This window comes from Daucus carota, chromosome 4 (genome assembly GCF_001625215.2).
Source record: "Daucus carota subsp. sativus chromosome 4, DH1 v3.0, whole genome shotgun sequence".
Classification (NCBI taxonomy): domain Eukaryota; kingdom Viridiplantae; phylum Streptophyta; class Magnoliopsida; order Apiales; family Apiaceae; genus Daucus; species Daucus carota.
The window spans coordinates 18,939,650-18,954,970 of NC_030384.2; positions in this window are offsets into that span (position 1 = coordinate 18,939,650).

Sequence of the window (15,321 nt, forward strand, 5' to 3'; positions counted from 1 at the left end):
AAACAACCGGGTTATCAAAGCACAGAAAACTGTGGATATAACGATCAAGCAAGTTACGAACAACTTGAAAGCTTTACAAATGCTTTGATTTACAAAGTGAATGAACACTAGAAAATGAAGGATGCAATGCCATATTTATAGGCAAAGCATTTGTACTTGTAAGACAATTGAAAGACAAGACAATTGTAAGTAGCAAAGACAAAGTAGCAAGGGCAAGACAATTTCAGATTGCCTTGCAAGCACAAGACATAGCAGAAAGACAATTTTAAGCCTAGCAAGACAAATGAGAGCTCGGTCAGACAATCTCAATTCGGTCAGACAATCAAGGATTGTCTTGCTGAACTTCATTCGGTCAGACAATCAAGGATTGTCTTGACAGAATGCATTCGGCCAGACAATTTAAGATTGTCTTGTAAGCAACCAGTCGGTCAGACAATCTTATTGTCTTGGCAGAGCATTCTCGGGCAGACAATCAAAGATTGTCTTGCTGATAACCAATCGGTCAGACAATTGAGAATTGTCTTGTAAGCTTAGCTTCGGTAAGACAACTTGTATTGTCTTGGCAGTTGATCCAGGAACATTTCGGTAAGACAATTCTATTGAGATTGTCTTGCCGAATTTTATCAAGACAAAACAGATTGTCTGGATGCCAAAGTGTAGGTGATTGAAATGTAATTGTAGATTATATTTAAATAGAAAATTATCCACTTAATTAATTTAATCATATAAATTCATAAATTAAATTAATTCGAGAGTGAATTAATTTAACAAATAAATTACATAATTAATTTAATTATTTGAGAAGTGAAATAATAATCTATTAAATATTAAATCACCCCTTCTTCAGTAGAATTGCTTCTCGTCTTCTTTAAACATTAATAACTCCGTCTTGATCAGTCGAACGAACGAATCACCAACTCTGCTTGACTTCAAATATTCAATTTGAATAACTGATACACAGATGTACTGTCTGGTTCATCTGTATCTAGTTAAATCAAATACTCTTTGTCAAATAAACATTGAGAGATTGATTTGTTCGTCGAGTCTTCGTCTTGTAAGTACTTCTTCATTAACTGGAATCTTCTGATAAAATAAAGTATAGAAACTTTATATCTTCTGAACTCCTGGACGTGCCACAAAAGATTATTTGTGCACTGAGGCTTGAACATATTAATGAACTTCTTTCAGTGGTGTGCAGCAGCATCCTGGAATTTATCTGACATATAATTCCCATAAATCATTTGACTTTCTTCGTACGGATTCCGTTGACTTGCTATTTACTGAGCTTTCTTATCTGAATTGAGTTGTACCTCTTTAAATATAAATAGGCTGAACATATGCCTTTCAATCTCCCCCTATTTGTTTGTTAACATAACATGCAAATTTCCTAGAGGATAACTCAACTAACAGATAAGACAAAGATTTAAACAATGGAATGTAAATAGCAAAGGTTTATGGCTTGCATTGAACATTAAACCATATTCATAATAGATTACAAAAGGATGTTCCTTGAACATATCTAACAAAATATCCTAATCAATCTATTCACTCAGAACGAGTGACTTCTCCTTCTTCAGCATCTGAACAGTGAATAATTGGAGTAGAAGGCTCATTCTGAGTAGGCTCTTCAGCTGCAGTGGATTCTCCACGCTTCTTTCTTTCACGAGTCAATGAGAGATAATATTGAACCTCAATATCCACAGGGTCTTCGATGAAATCTGCTGGCTGAGATTGGTTGATATACTTCATCTTCCTGAAGTATTGCTGAATATTTCTCCTTGTACAGTAGTTCACAATCTCAGTATCAGCATCAGCTTTGGCCTTAGTAGCGAAGCCCTTGGTACGTAGAATAGTAGATACAAGAACCAACTGACTCACATCATACTTAAGAAGATGTTGGTGGTCCAGGTAGAAGGTTCCAAATTTTCTCTCGTGAATGAACTTGACACAGTAAGGCTTTCTGACAACTTGTGGACTGTTATGAATAGCACAATCCATAAGTTTGTCACGAAGGAGTTCATTCAGATTTGAACTGCGTCTGATCTTGTTACGAATCACCCAGATTTCAGTTAGAGATAGAAACTTGAATAAATCAATTGAAACCCTGAATGTTCCGTTTCTCTGAGTAGAAATAATGATCTCCCATTCATTGAGAAGATTCTTGACACCAATAGTTATATATTCTAACTCTAGAGCAAGAGCACGCATAAACATATCTTCATTAGGGTTAGCCTCTCTCAGGTCATAAATGAAGGATTTGAATTTACCATCATTGAAAGGTTCCCTTTGAGGTCCAGAGAGGATTTGCCTTGCAATATCCCAGCTTTCACCAACTTTCCTGGAGATATCCTCTCTCTTTTCCTTGCACTTAGCATCCCACAGTTTCTGTTTCTCCAGCTTAACCAACTCATCAGTTGTCCTCTTTTCATCTACCAGTTTCTGCAGTTCCTGAAGCTTTGCTTTGCTAGCTTCATGTTGAGCTTTGAACATCTTGACCTTTTCCATGTGCTCAGGATCTACAGACTGATCTTCATTGAAAAGAAAGCCTTCCTCGAAACGACCTTCTTCCTCAGCTTCAAAATAAGCAGAGTCAAATGCATCATCATCATCAACATCCTCAGGAATGTTGTCATAATCCTGATTAGTGAAGATGTTCTCAGTTTCAGGCATTTTGCCTTTAGACTTGCTGGCTTCAGAAGAGTCCTTTTCACTTGCTCCTTCTCCACCCTTATCACTCCTATCAGTATCTCCACCCTTGTCACCACCATTGCCACCACCACCAGCATTGCTGTCATCCTTATCTTTGTCATCCTTATCCTTCTCCCCCTTAGTTGAGGGATCCTCTGGAGTAGACTGAGATGTTGACGGATTGATCTTTAAGTGTTGAACAACTTGAGCCAAAGTTTGCTCCAAGTTGTCAAGCTTCGTCAGACAGAGCTCCTGAGTTGTATCAAATTTGTCCATCCTAGAGTGAATACCCTTGACATGAGCATCTAGGTCCTGTTTGAGGGAAGAGAATGAAGGATCAACAACCTTTTCTTGTAGAGTCACCAACTCTCCACTTCTGAATCTTGCGTTCTCAGCATTCAACCTTTCTATCTCAGCCCTCAGAGCAGCCATTTGTTCCTGTAACAGATCTGTGTTGGTGTGTGCACTCACCTCACGAACACTCAAAGATTTTTCACTATCCTCTCGTGCATGTGTTTCGCTCGGTGTTTGCCTGATTTCACTCGTAGTTTTCACACCGTCACCAGCACCTGTATATACAACCATAGTTCCCTGAGATGGAACTGTAGGAGGTGAAGAAACAAATTGTCCTCCGAATGCCTGTGAAGGCGGATGTACTTGCAGGTTGCCAAGTAGATCCTGATCCAAAAAGAAAGAGTGATCAGAAAGATTTTCATATAACATGTTTTGAAATTCTGTGCTCTCTCTAAGTGAAGAATCAAAAGACACAGGTTCAGTGTTTACTAGCGTGAGTGCCAGTTGTGTGCTTGACTCTTTACAGGATACCGCGGTCGGACGGCCAATTTCAATAAATGCATTCTGTGGAGAGAATGAATCTAGAGACAGTATATTTACCATGTCAGTGTCCAAATCCTTTTGGGAGGAAATGGATGCGGCTGCAGTTGTCTCCGGTTCTGCCACCCTTTGCTTCTTAAGAGACAGAGCTGCGGGTTCTCTCAGAATTGCACTCCCACTCCGTTTCCGGGCTACCTTTCGAACAACTGGTGTAGAAGTAGTGTTGTTTGAAGTGTTTGAAGAAGAATCAGTAGTTGAAGTGGAAACATCAGCTTGGATATGAACCTGGGTGTTGACAGGTTCAATGCTGGGAGTCTGGAAATCAAATCCAATATCACAATCAAAATCTGCAATATCAATATTAAAGGTATCAGTGAGATTAGAAAGTACCTGAGCTACCTGTAAATCAGCCCTGAAGTCCTGTAGGGCAGGATTGATAGCAGAATCAGCAGGCAGTGGCTGAGAGGTTGATTGAGGTTGAGGTATGGTATGTGTATGTGTAGGTGAAGGTGTTGGTTCAGATTGAGAGGGAAGAATGGAGGCTTGTTGGTCTGGGAAGAAGTTGTATTGTGGAGGGGATTGGTGTTGAGATTGGTGAGGAGAATTGTAATCAGATTGATGAGGTGATTGTTGTGGTGAATTGTAAGGAGGGTTGTAGGGAGAGTAATGTGAGGATTGGCTGGATGATTGGTAGTCTTGGAGGAGTTGAAGTGGTTGATTGATACGTGGAGGTGATTGTTGTTGTGGTTGTTCTTGTTGTTGAGCTTGTTGTTGTTGTGGTTGATACTGTTGCTGTTGTAGTGGTTCTGGAACTTGTACAGGCTGAAAAGGAACGCTGAATTGCTCGAGCATGAATGGAGTCACCACTAGTGGTACATTATCATGCTTTTTCTTGTTGACCAGCCTAGTTTGGATCTTGGCACATGTCCTCTGAATAGGAACAACAGGAGAATCGACGTACATGTGCCTATCATCAGCATTCATCTTATCATCCATAAACAACATCAGGAATCTGGGGTAGAAGCATTCAACTTTGTCATTCCTCTGAATTGATCTCTGTGAAACAGACCCCATCTTCCTTATGATCTCCCTCAGCAATATCTTCCCAAAGTTGATTCGACGGTTGTAAGCTATGCTGAATCCAAAGATCTGCAGCATTGAAGATATATTGCCAAAGTTCTTTCGATTAGTGGGAGCAAACACTTTGGCAAGGGTGTCGAAGAACACATCCCATTCAGCTTTCAGATTTCCCTTTGACATCTTCGGAAGAAAAATCTGACCTTGATAGTGAATATCCTGAAAGAACTGTCTCAATTCATCCTCAGAGGGATCTGGCTCAAAATTGTCCCTTGGAAGTCCTAAGATCCGGTTCACATCATCTACAGTGATTACAATCCTCTTCCGGTTAGGTAGATCCCCTATTATCTTGTAGTTTTCCAGGGTTGTAGAGTTGACAGCATTTGAGTAGAAGTCAAAAAGAGGTTGCAGCTTAATCGGAATATCTGCAGTCATTGCTGTACTGACTAAACTCTGTCTTGAAAGGAATCTGACCCAAGTCCGGAATCTATCAGAGCAATCATCAGGGTTGAGGCTGGCACAGTAGTTAGTCTCAGCAATCACAAACTCTCCGGCCATTTTTAATAATTAAAAATTGAATTAAGCGAGAATTTTTCAAATTAAATGTGAATTCTCAAATGTCTCGCAAATTTCAACTATTAATTAAAGCTTAATTAATTAATTAATAATTCGAAATATTAGAATAAAATCGAATTAAAAGTTAATTAATTTAAATGGCACTTAATCAATCCTTTAAGTCTCAAAAACTCAGCAACACACCAAACAACCCCTTAAAATCGAAAACCCCAATTTTCACTAATTCCAAACCAAACGCAGCCTTAAATCAAAACTCCAAGAACCCTAACTTGATTTCAAACCCAAAATCCAAGCTAATCAACTCGGTCCAAAAATCACACAAGCAAAACAGAGGAATCGATTCACAAACAGCCACACCAAACAGAGTTTGAGAGATTCCAAGCAAGAACAGTCGAGGTTCGAAATTCCGATCAAAAACCGGCAGAGTTCCGGCTGAAATCGAGTGATTAGGAGTAACACAGCAAGCGTTTAAGCTTGAAAACGTGATCAAAGCAAGTTTTTATCGATTAAACTTGAAAAACGGAGACCGATCGTGTGTGTAACAGTGTGTGTATATGCGTGATGGAGAAGATGAAGTGGAGGCAAGACAAAACGAGATTGTCTTGCTCGAATTGTCTTGAGACAATTATATACAAGCAGCAAGACAAACGCTGGTTTAAGTCTCGGTAAGACAATTTAAGATTGTCTTGCCGAGATTTTAATCGACGCAGGCAAGACGAGTGTCAGTAAGACAATCATAATTGTCTTATTGATACAAACGGCTGTTATAAAACGTGCTCGGTAAGACAATCAAATTGTCTTGCCGAGTTGTTTGAAACTCACAGAAAAACACGGTTCAGCAAGACAATCTAATTGTCTTGCCGAGCCAATCAGTAGACAATGCAATTGTCTAACAGAAAAACAAATAATAATCAAAATAATATGATTTTTGATTAATTTAAAAGATAAAACATTTTGCAATTAAAATCAAAAATTTATAATAAAAATAATACTATATATTACACATATATTTTGTAAATTTCAACTTTAATTAAATATAAATACTTATGACTTTAACTTTAATTCAATAAAATGAATTAACTTAAAATCAAACATTTATGCTTAATTAATTTTGAAAAATACAAAATAATTACAAATAATTATCTAAATGCTTGGGGAATATTACAGGGGAGTGTATGAGCACTTAGAAAATTACAGACTAATATACAAACATGCATAATTATTAAGAATATTATCAGATAACATACAGAAAATCATATAAAATCTAATAAAATAGATATAATTATACAGAAAATTCACAAAAATATATAAAAACATATAATGCATATGAAAATTATATACCAGAGAACTATGTCATATTTAACATCCCTAACTCACAAACCAGCTTAGAGAAAGTGGATTCATCCAGTGGTTTAGTGAAGATGTCAGCAATTTGCTCAGTCGTGGGTACAAAATGTAACACCACTGTACCATTCATGACATGTTCTCGTATGAAATGATACCTGATATCAATGTGCTTGGTTCTTGAATGTTGAACCGGATTGTTGGAAATGGCTATGGCACTTGTATTATCACAAAATATGGGAATTTTGTTTACTACAACACCATAATCATTCAGTTGGTTCTTGATCCACAAGATCTGAGCACAGCAGCTACCAGCAGCTATATACTCAGCTTCAGCAGTAGAAGTAGACACGGAGTGCTGCTTCTTGCTATACCAGGAAACCAACCGACGTCCTAGAAATTGACAGCTTCCAGACGTACTCTTCCTATCAATCCTGCATCCTGCATAATCAGAATCTGTATAGCCGGTTAAGTCAAAACCAGTATTCTTAGGGTACCAAATACCTAAACCAGGTGTACCCTTAAGATATCTAAAGATTCTTTTGACGGCTATAAGATGTGATTCCTTAGGATCAGCTTGGAACCTAGCACACAAACATGTTGCAAACATGATATCTGGTCTACTTGCAGTAAGATAAAGTAGAGAGCCAATCATACCTCGATAGCTTGTGATATCAACTTTCTTACCAGATTTATCCTGGTCAAGCTTTGTGGCAGTGGCCATGGGTGTCTTTGCCGGTGAAGAGTCTTCTAGATTGAACTTTCGAAGGAGATCTCTGACATACTTGGATTGGCAAATGAATATTCCATCTTCCTTTTGGCTTACTTGAAGACCAAGGAAGTAGGACAGCTCACCCATCATACTTATCTCATAGTTACTCTGCATTAACTTAGCAAATCTTTTGCACAAGTTATCGTTAGTAGAACCAAATATAATATCATCAACATAAATTTGTACAAATATCATATCCTTATCATGCAATTTATAAAAGAGAGTTTTGTCTATGACACCTCTAGTAAAATTGTTTTCAATTAAAAACTCAGAGAGAGTGTCATACCATGTCCTTGGTGACTGCTTGAGTCCATAGACAGCTTTGAATAGGAAGTATACAAAATCAGCAAACTCTGGATTTTCAAAGCCAGGGGGCTGTTCCAGATATACTTCTTCTTCTAGCTTTCCATTCAGAAATGCACTTTTCACATCCATTTGATATACCTTGAAGTTGGAGTGTGCAGCAAATGCAAGAAATATTCTGATGGCTTCAAGACGAGCAACTGGAGCATAGGTTTCATCATAATCAATTCCTTCTTCTTGTGAATAACCTTTTGCCACCAGTCTGGCTTTGTTTCTTACAACAATGCCATCACCATCTAACTTGTTACGGAAGACCCATCTAGCTCCAATTGTAGATTTTCCTTTTGGTCTTGGAACCAGGGCCCAGACTTCTTGTCTCTCAAATTGATTGAGTTCTTCTTGCATGGCAAGAACCCAATCAGGATCAGCAAGTGCTTCTTCTATTTTCTTTGGTTCTAGTTGAGATAGAAACCCAGAGAATAGACATTCATTTGTCGTAGCACTTCTAGTCCTTACACCAACATCAGGATCACCAATAATCAAATCAAAGGGATGATCTCTGCTCCAAATCCTTTCCCTTGGAAGTTGTGTCCTTGATGATTCAGCAGTATTATCATTAAGCTGAAATGTGTGACTAGTTGATCCATCAGCTCCCCCTGAGTTGTTGCCAGGTTGACTTGATGATCCACCACTGGCATTAGTGGAATCTCCAGCATTATTGCCATTTCCTCCACCATTGCCTGGATCATCATCATTGTTGTCATCTCCTGTTGCAACCTCAGGTGGAACATCATCATCTGAATCAGAATCTGAATAGTTGTCAAACTTCAGAGATTCAGATGGATCAGTAGATTGTATACTTGGAAGTTTAGTGTGATCAAATGTAACATTGACACTAACTTTTACTGACAGAGTATCAATTATAAAAACTCTATAAGCATTATTTGTATAACCAACAAAAATTGCTTCAGAAGCCTTTGGCTCAAACTTGTTCAAGTTCTCTTCACCATCCTTGAGAACATAACACTTGGCTCCAAAGACATGAAGATGTTTGACATAAGGTTTCTTGTTGTTATACAGATGAAATGGAGTTTTCATATGATCCTTGTTGATCAAAGTTCTATTCTGGGTATAGCAGGCAGTAGACACAGCTTCAGCCCAAAAGTACAGAGGAAGCTTTGCTTCAGCAATCATTGTCCTTGCAGCTTCAATCAGTGTACGATTCTTTCTTTCGACGACTCCATTCTGCTGAGGAGTCCTTGGTGCTGAATACTGCCTTCTAATTCCCTTTTCAGAGTAAAAGTTGATTAGAGTCTGATTTTTGAACTCAGTTCCATTGTCTGATCTTACAGCTTTTACAGGAACACCTTTTTCCAACTCAACCAACTTGATATGATCAATTACTGTCAGGGGAGTTTCATCCTTGGAAGACAGGAAGTAAACCCAAGTAAATTTCGAGAAGTCATCCACAATGACTAAGGCATATCTTCCTCCATCAATAGATGCAACATTCACGGGGCCAAACAAATCCATATGCAACAAATGAAGTGGATCTGTAATGGTATTGATGGTTTTGCCTTTGTGAGATGCTCTCTTCGCTTTTCCTTTCTGACAAGCTTCACAAAGATCATCAGTTGAGAATTCCAGGGAAGGCAAACCTCTCACTAGATCTCTCTTGACAAGAGAGTTCATGGTTTTGAAGTTGAGGTGTGAGAGCTTCTTATGCCATAACCAACTATCTTCAGCTGACGCTTTGGCGTAGAAACAGTGAACTTCGTTTCCTGGGCCTGAAGACAAATCAGCTACGAATATATTGCCTTTCCTTATGCCACATAGTGAAGGACGCTTATCCTTGATATGTTTAATGATACATATCTCTTTTTCAAAATGAACATAATAACCTTTGTCACAGAATTGACTGACACTCAGGAGATTATGTTGAAGTCCTTCCACTATTGCAATATCTTCTATGATGATCCTTCCAATTTTGTACTTGCCATATCCCACAGTACGACCTTTGCTATTATCAGCAAAACTGACTGTAGGGCCAGCTCCTTCTCTTATGTCCTCTAGCAGGGATTTATTGCCAGTCATGTGCATTGACGCTCCACTGTCAAGCACCCAGGTAACACGAACAACTCCACTGGCACCCTGCAAAAGACAACTTGATTAGACAGTCTTTGGGACCCACACTTGATTGGGTTCGGCAGTCTTAAAGAACTGATTTCTATTAGGTAATACAACAGAGCCTCTTGGACTGATACTTGGTTCAGACTTGACTGAACTTACTTCCTTAACAACCGCCTTATAAACCTTAGTTTTAGACTTTGGAACATAAGTCTCCTTCCTAACATGAGTAGGACTAGCAGTCTTTGATCTAGCATGCTTGTTGTTTGTGTGTTGTCTAGGTGATGTGTTTTCATTTTTGGCATGCAAATTTTTAAAATAAGCAGACATCAAATTGAAAGCACAAGTCATACAATTATCAACACTACAAGATTTATGACATGCATCAAAAGCAGGAACATCAGAAGTATCAGTCATAGTAGTAGGAACATCAATAGATTCTACTCTAACCTTGTTATCAGATTTAAAGTTCTCAGTAGAATGACACCTATTGTTCTTGTTCTTACTATTAACAAAATTATTGGGCTTGTTGAATTTAGTTCTCTCAGAGTTGACACCCAAACCAGCTTTAGGCAACCTAACATTGCCTTTCACTTTAATTGGTTTCAGGTTTGTCAGAATCTCATCTCTCATCTCATTACTCTCTTTCATTTTAAGGTCTTCCTGTTTTAGTTCATATCTAATGACAACAGGAGTCTCTAAAAGAGGTTCAGCTTCTGAGGTTTTAAACAAAGGTTTAAGGGAATCTTTCAAAACAAAAGGAATCCCTCTCTCTTCAGCACTCTTCTTAAAAGGAGTAATGTTGCTAGCCTTACCTACAGATTTGTTATAGTCAAAGCCTATTCCAACAGTTCTCTTGATCTCTTGTTTATCATTAAGTTCTTTGACTATCAAGGAGGCATCCTTAAAGGCTTTACATTTCACTTTCTCTTCGTCTAGCTGAAGTCTTAAGGCAATCTCACCTTTCTCTAGAACTTTGACTTTAGCACATTGTAATCCTAAGTCCATAGTCAATTGTTCTATTTTAGGTTTTAATACTTTCATCTCATTCATTTTAAAAGCATGAATTTCTAAGACTAAAGTATCAATTTTAAGATTAGCAGCTTTCATCCTTTTAATAGCATCATCTCTTTCAAGTCCTAATTGCATAAACAGTTTAGGGCATGTAGGATCTACCTGAAAGCTTCCAGCAGGAGGAGGTGAAGATGATCCAGTAGTAGCCATGAAAGCAACATTCCCTAGCTGCTCCTCTTCATCACTATCTGTATCATCCCAGCTTTTGCCTTCTGCCAGATAAGACTTGCTTTTGAAACTTTGACTTCCAGAAGTACCATGATGCTTTCTAACCAGTGCATCATACTTCTGCTTCAGCTCATCATACGAATCTTTTCTTTTTCCTTGAACCTTGGGCTGTTTGCATTCAGTTGCAAAGTGTCCAGGTTCACCACAATTGAAGCATTTGAACTTGCTTCTGTCCACCATCCCAGTCTTATATCCTCCTTTGCTTGTAGAAGATGAATAGCCTCCCTTCTGAAACTTACTAACAGTAGGTTTGTATTTATAGGAAGGGTTCTTCCGGAATCTCATGTTTCCAAACTTCTTGGCAAACAGTGATAGAGATTGATCTTCTAACTGTTCAAGCTCTTCCATTGTATAGAACTCTTCGTCACCACTGGTAGAAGCAGTCTGACCCATCTCAGGTACAACAAATTCCTGAGTAGTCTCAGAAGGAACAACAACATCCTTCTTCTTTTCTTCCAGTACAGGTGACTCAACAACTAGAGCTCTCGAATGGTTCTGTGTTTTACCCCAGCCATATCTCTGTTTACTCTGAACTTGCTCCAGTTCATAAGTTTTCAAAACTCCGTAGAGTCTTTCCAGAGAAATCTCATTCAGGTCTCTGCTTTCCCTGATGGCAGTGATTCTGTGTTCCAGATGTTCAGGAAGGGTTAAGAGAAACTTCATGTTGACCTCTTTCTTGTCGTAGAATTTCCCATTCAGATTTAAATTATTTATCAAATTATTAAGTCTGATAAATACTTCTGAAATCCCTTCACCAGGATGGGAACCAAACTGTTCATACTGAGCCATCAGTATCTCTTTTTTGTTTTCCCTAACTTCCTCTGAGCCTTCATTGATAATCTCTAATGTATCCCAGATTTGCTTGGCGTTCGTACAATTTACAACAGCATTGTACATCACTGGATTTAGAGATTCAACCAAGATTAGTTGAAGAGCATCATCTAAGTTCATCTGATCACTCTCTTCGTCTGTGTACTCAGAAAGTTCTTTCGGAATGACCTGATGAGGTATCAACACACCATCCTCTTCGTGTGCTAATATGACCTTCATCGGAGTAGTAACACCTTTGTCCAAAATCCCGATGTATTTTCTGTTCGCAGTGCGGAGGAATAGGAACATGTGCCTCTTCCATAGGCCAAAGTGTTCCTGGCTGAACGGTGGGATTTTGATGCTACTGATCTTTTGTGTACTCATGTTTAAGGATTTGAAATGAATAGTGTTTGGAGAGATTTAGATTTTTGAAAGAAAAATATTTTTAATCAAAATTAATTTTTGGAATAAAATTAATTCGAATAAAAAATATTTGGACGTTACAGAGTGTGTATAGGATCTGATACGGAAAAATGGTATCAACCGCTCTGATGCCAATTGTTAGGTCCAGATATGATTGTAGAAGGGGGGGGGGGGTTGAATACAATCAGTACCAAATCGTCGCGGAAGTGAATCTGATTGAATATGATTTGTTAATCAGATTATAATTAATTAATATAACAATGTTTGACGTCGTTATATAATTAAAATGGTTCAGTTTTAATGTCCACTAAAGTTCGTAGAATAAATTTGACAGGGTATATTCTAGATTTAGTGATTAAAACAACCGGGTTATCAAAGCACAGAAAACTGTGGATATAACGATCAAGCAAGTTACGAACAACTTGAAAGCTTTACAAATGCTTTGATTTACAAAGTGAATGAACACTAGAAAATGAAGGATGCAATGCCATATTTATAGGCAAAGCATTTGTACTTGTAAGACAATTGAAAGACAAGACAATTGTAAGTAGCAAAGACAAAGTAGCAAGGGCAAGACAATTTCAGATTGCCTTGCAAGCACAAGACATAGCAGAAAGACAATTTTAAGCCTAGCAAGACAAATGAGAGCTCGGTCAGACAATCTCAATTCGGTCAGACAATCAAGGATTGTCTTGCTGAACTTCATTCGGTCAGACAATCAAGGATTGTCTTGACAGAATGCATTCGGCCAGACAATTTAAGATTGTCTTGTAAGCAACCAGTCGGTCAGACAATCTTATTGTCTTGGCAGAGCATTCTCGGGCAGACAATCAAAGATTGTCTTGCTGATAACCAATCGGTCAGACAATTGAGAATTGTCTTGTAAGCTTAGCTTCGGTAAGACAACTTGTATTGTCTTGGCAGTTGATCCAGGAACATTTCGGTAAGACAATTCTATTGAGATTGTCTTGCCGAATTTTATCAAGACAAAACAGATTGTCTGGATGCCAAAGTGTAGGTGATTGAAATGTAATTGTAGATTATATTTAAATAGAAAATTATCCACTTAATTAATTTAATCATATAAATTCATAAATTAAATTAATTCGAGAGTGAATTAATTTAACAAATAAATTACATAATTAATTTAATTATTTGAGAAGTGAAATAATAATCTATTAAATATTAAATCACCCCTTCTTCAGTAGAATTGCTTCTCGTCTTCTTTAAACATTAATAACTCCGTCTTGATCAGTCGAACGAACGAATCACCAACTCTGCTTGACTTCAAATATTCAATTTGAATAACTGATACACAGATGTACTGTCTGGTTCATCTGTATCTAGTTAAATCAAATACTCTTTGTCAAATAAACATTGAGAGATTGATTTGTTCGTCGAGTCTTCGTCTTGTAAGTACTTCTTCATTAACTGGAATCTTCTGATAAAATAAAGTATAGAAACTTTATATCTTCTGAACTCCTGGACGTGCCACAAAAGATTATTTGTGCACTGAGGCTTGAACATATTAATGAACTTCTTTCAGTGGTGTGCAGCAGCATCCTGGAATTTATCTGACATATAATTCCCATAAATCATTTGACTTTCTTCGTACGGATTCCGTTGACTTGCTATTTACTGAGCTTTCTTATCTGAATTGAGTTGTACCTCTTTAAATACAAATAGGCTGAACATATGCCTTTCAAATATTCCATATCATTCTTATCTATATACATTATGTATGACCTCGCCTCTAGTCTTTACCAATGTATCTCAGATAATTATATGCTACACAGATCTTTGTTTGTCCATATTTAATCTTTCTATTTCAAGGACACCTCAAATTTTGAGATAGTCTAAACTTTTTATATTATGGTTTGATTGAGATGGCTTATGTGCACACACTATGTCACTTGTATTAAGTTGTCTTGCTCACATATTAAAGAATATTACATATGCATGATTCAAAGTTCAAAAAAATGACATTATGTGATCTCCATGTGGAATTCTTGATAATTGATAGCATGTTAATATCACTACTTGCCTCATATTTATAGTTGATTTAAAATTAGCGTTGGTAAAAGTGTTTTTTTTTACCATAAGTTAAACGATGTTGGTATTATCTACAACACTTATTTGACGTTGTTTTTAATAGATTGATTGTATATTATTGCACCTAGTAGTTGCACGTAATAACAACTAGAAGTTGTCAATATATAATAAAATTCTTTTATCATCACACATTGACGTTGTGTTTAATTTTTGTGAAATTTCTAATGGATATTAATCATATTTTTCATAAATATAATTTTGAGCGAGGTCTATAAAATAAATGTTGTGTGTTTAAACACTTGATTACATGCCAGAAGAGTGATATAGTAGAATAATATTCAAATCACGAGTTTATCCTAGATGATATAATATCCCTGAAGGATGGTTCTATATAAAGAATAGTATAATATTTGGATATAATAGATTTTAATTGAATAAATATTATATTGTATCCCGTAGATACAGTATTATGAAATTGATGAAATATTTGGATTGTTAAATTCATGAGTTGATATTGTGACTAAATGTGATTTACTAAATTTGAAATATTGATAAAAGTATTATGTATTGCAACAAATGACATCGCACCATAATGTGACAATATTAGAAATTTAGAGGATATCAACCATGATAGTAGCAATGGTCATGTTATTACAAATACTTTAAGTCATATTTTTATTATGTGTATAAGAAATATTTCTCTTGATTGATATAAAGATGACTAGTATCAATACTTCATATCTAAAATGAGTCATCCAAAGGGGAGGATTATATTGGATGCCTCATTATAGTTTTTCTAAATATAAGATTCGGGAAGAGAAAGTATAAAGCTCCGGAAGAGCATGTATAAGGCTCTCGAATGTTACTCCAGAAGAGCATGTATAGTATTGATGCAATTATTCTCTCCTAAGAAAATTGAAGAATGAAATTTATATAATTTATTGCATTGAGATATCAAGTGCCTTTAGATATTGAGTCTATTTCATGACACTAAAAGTATTTTGAAGAAAAAT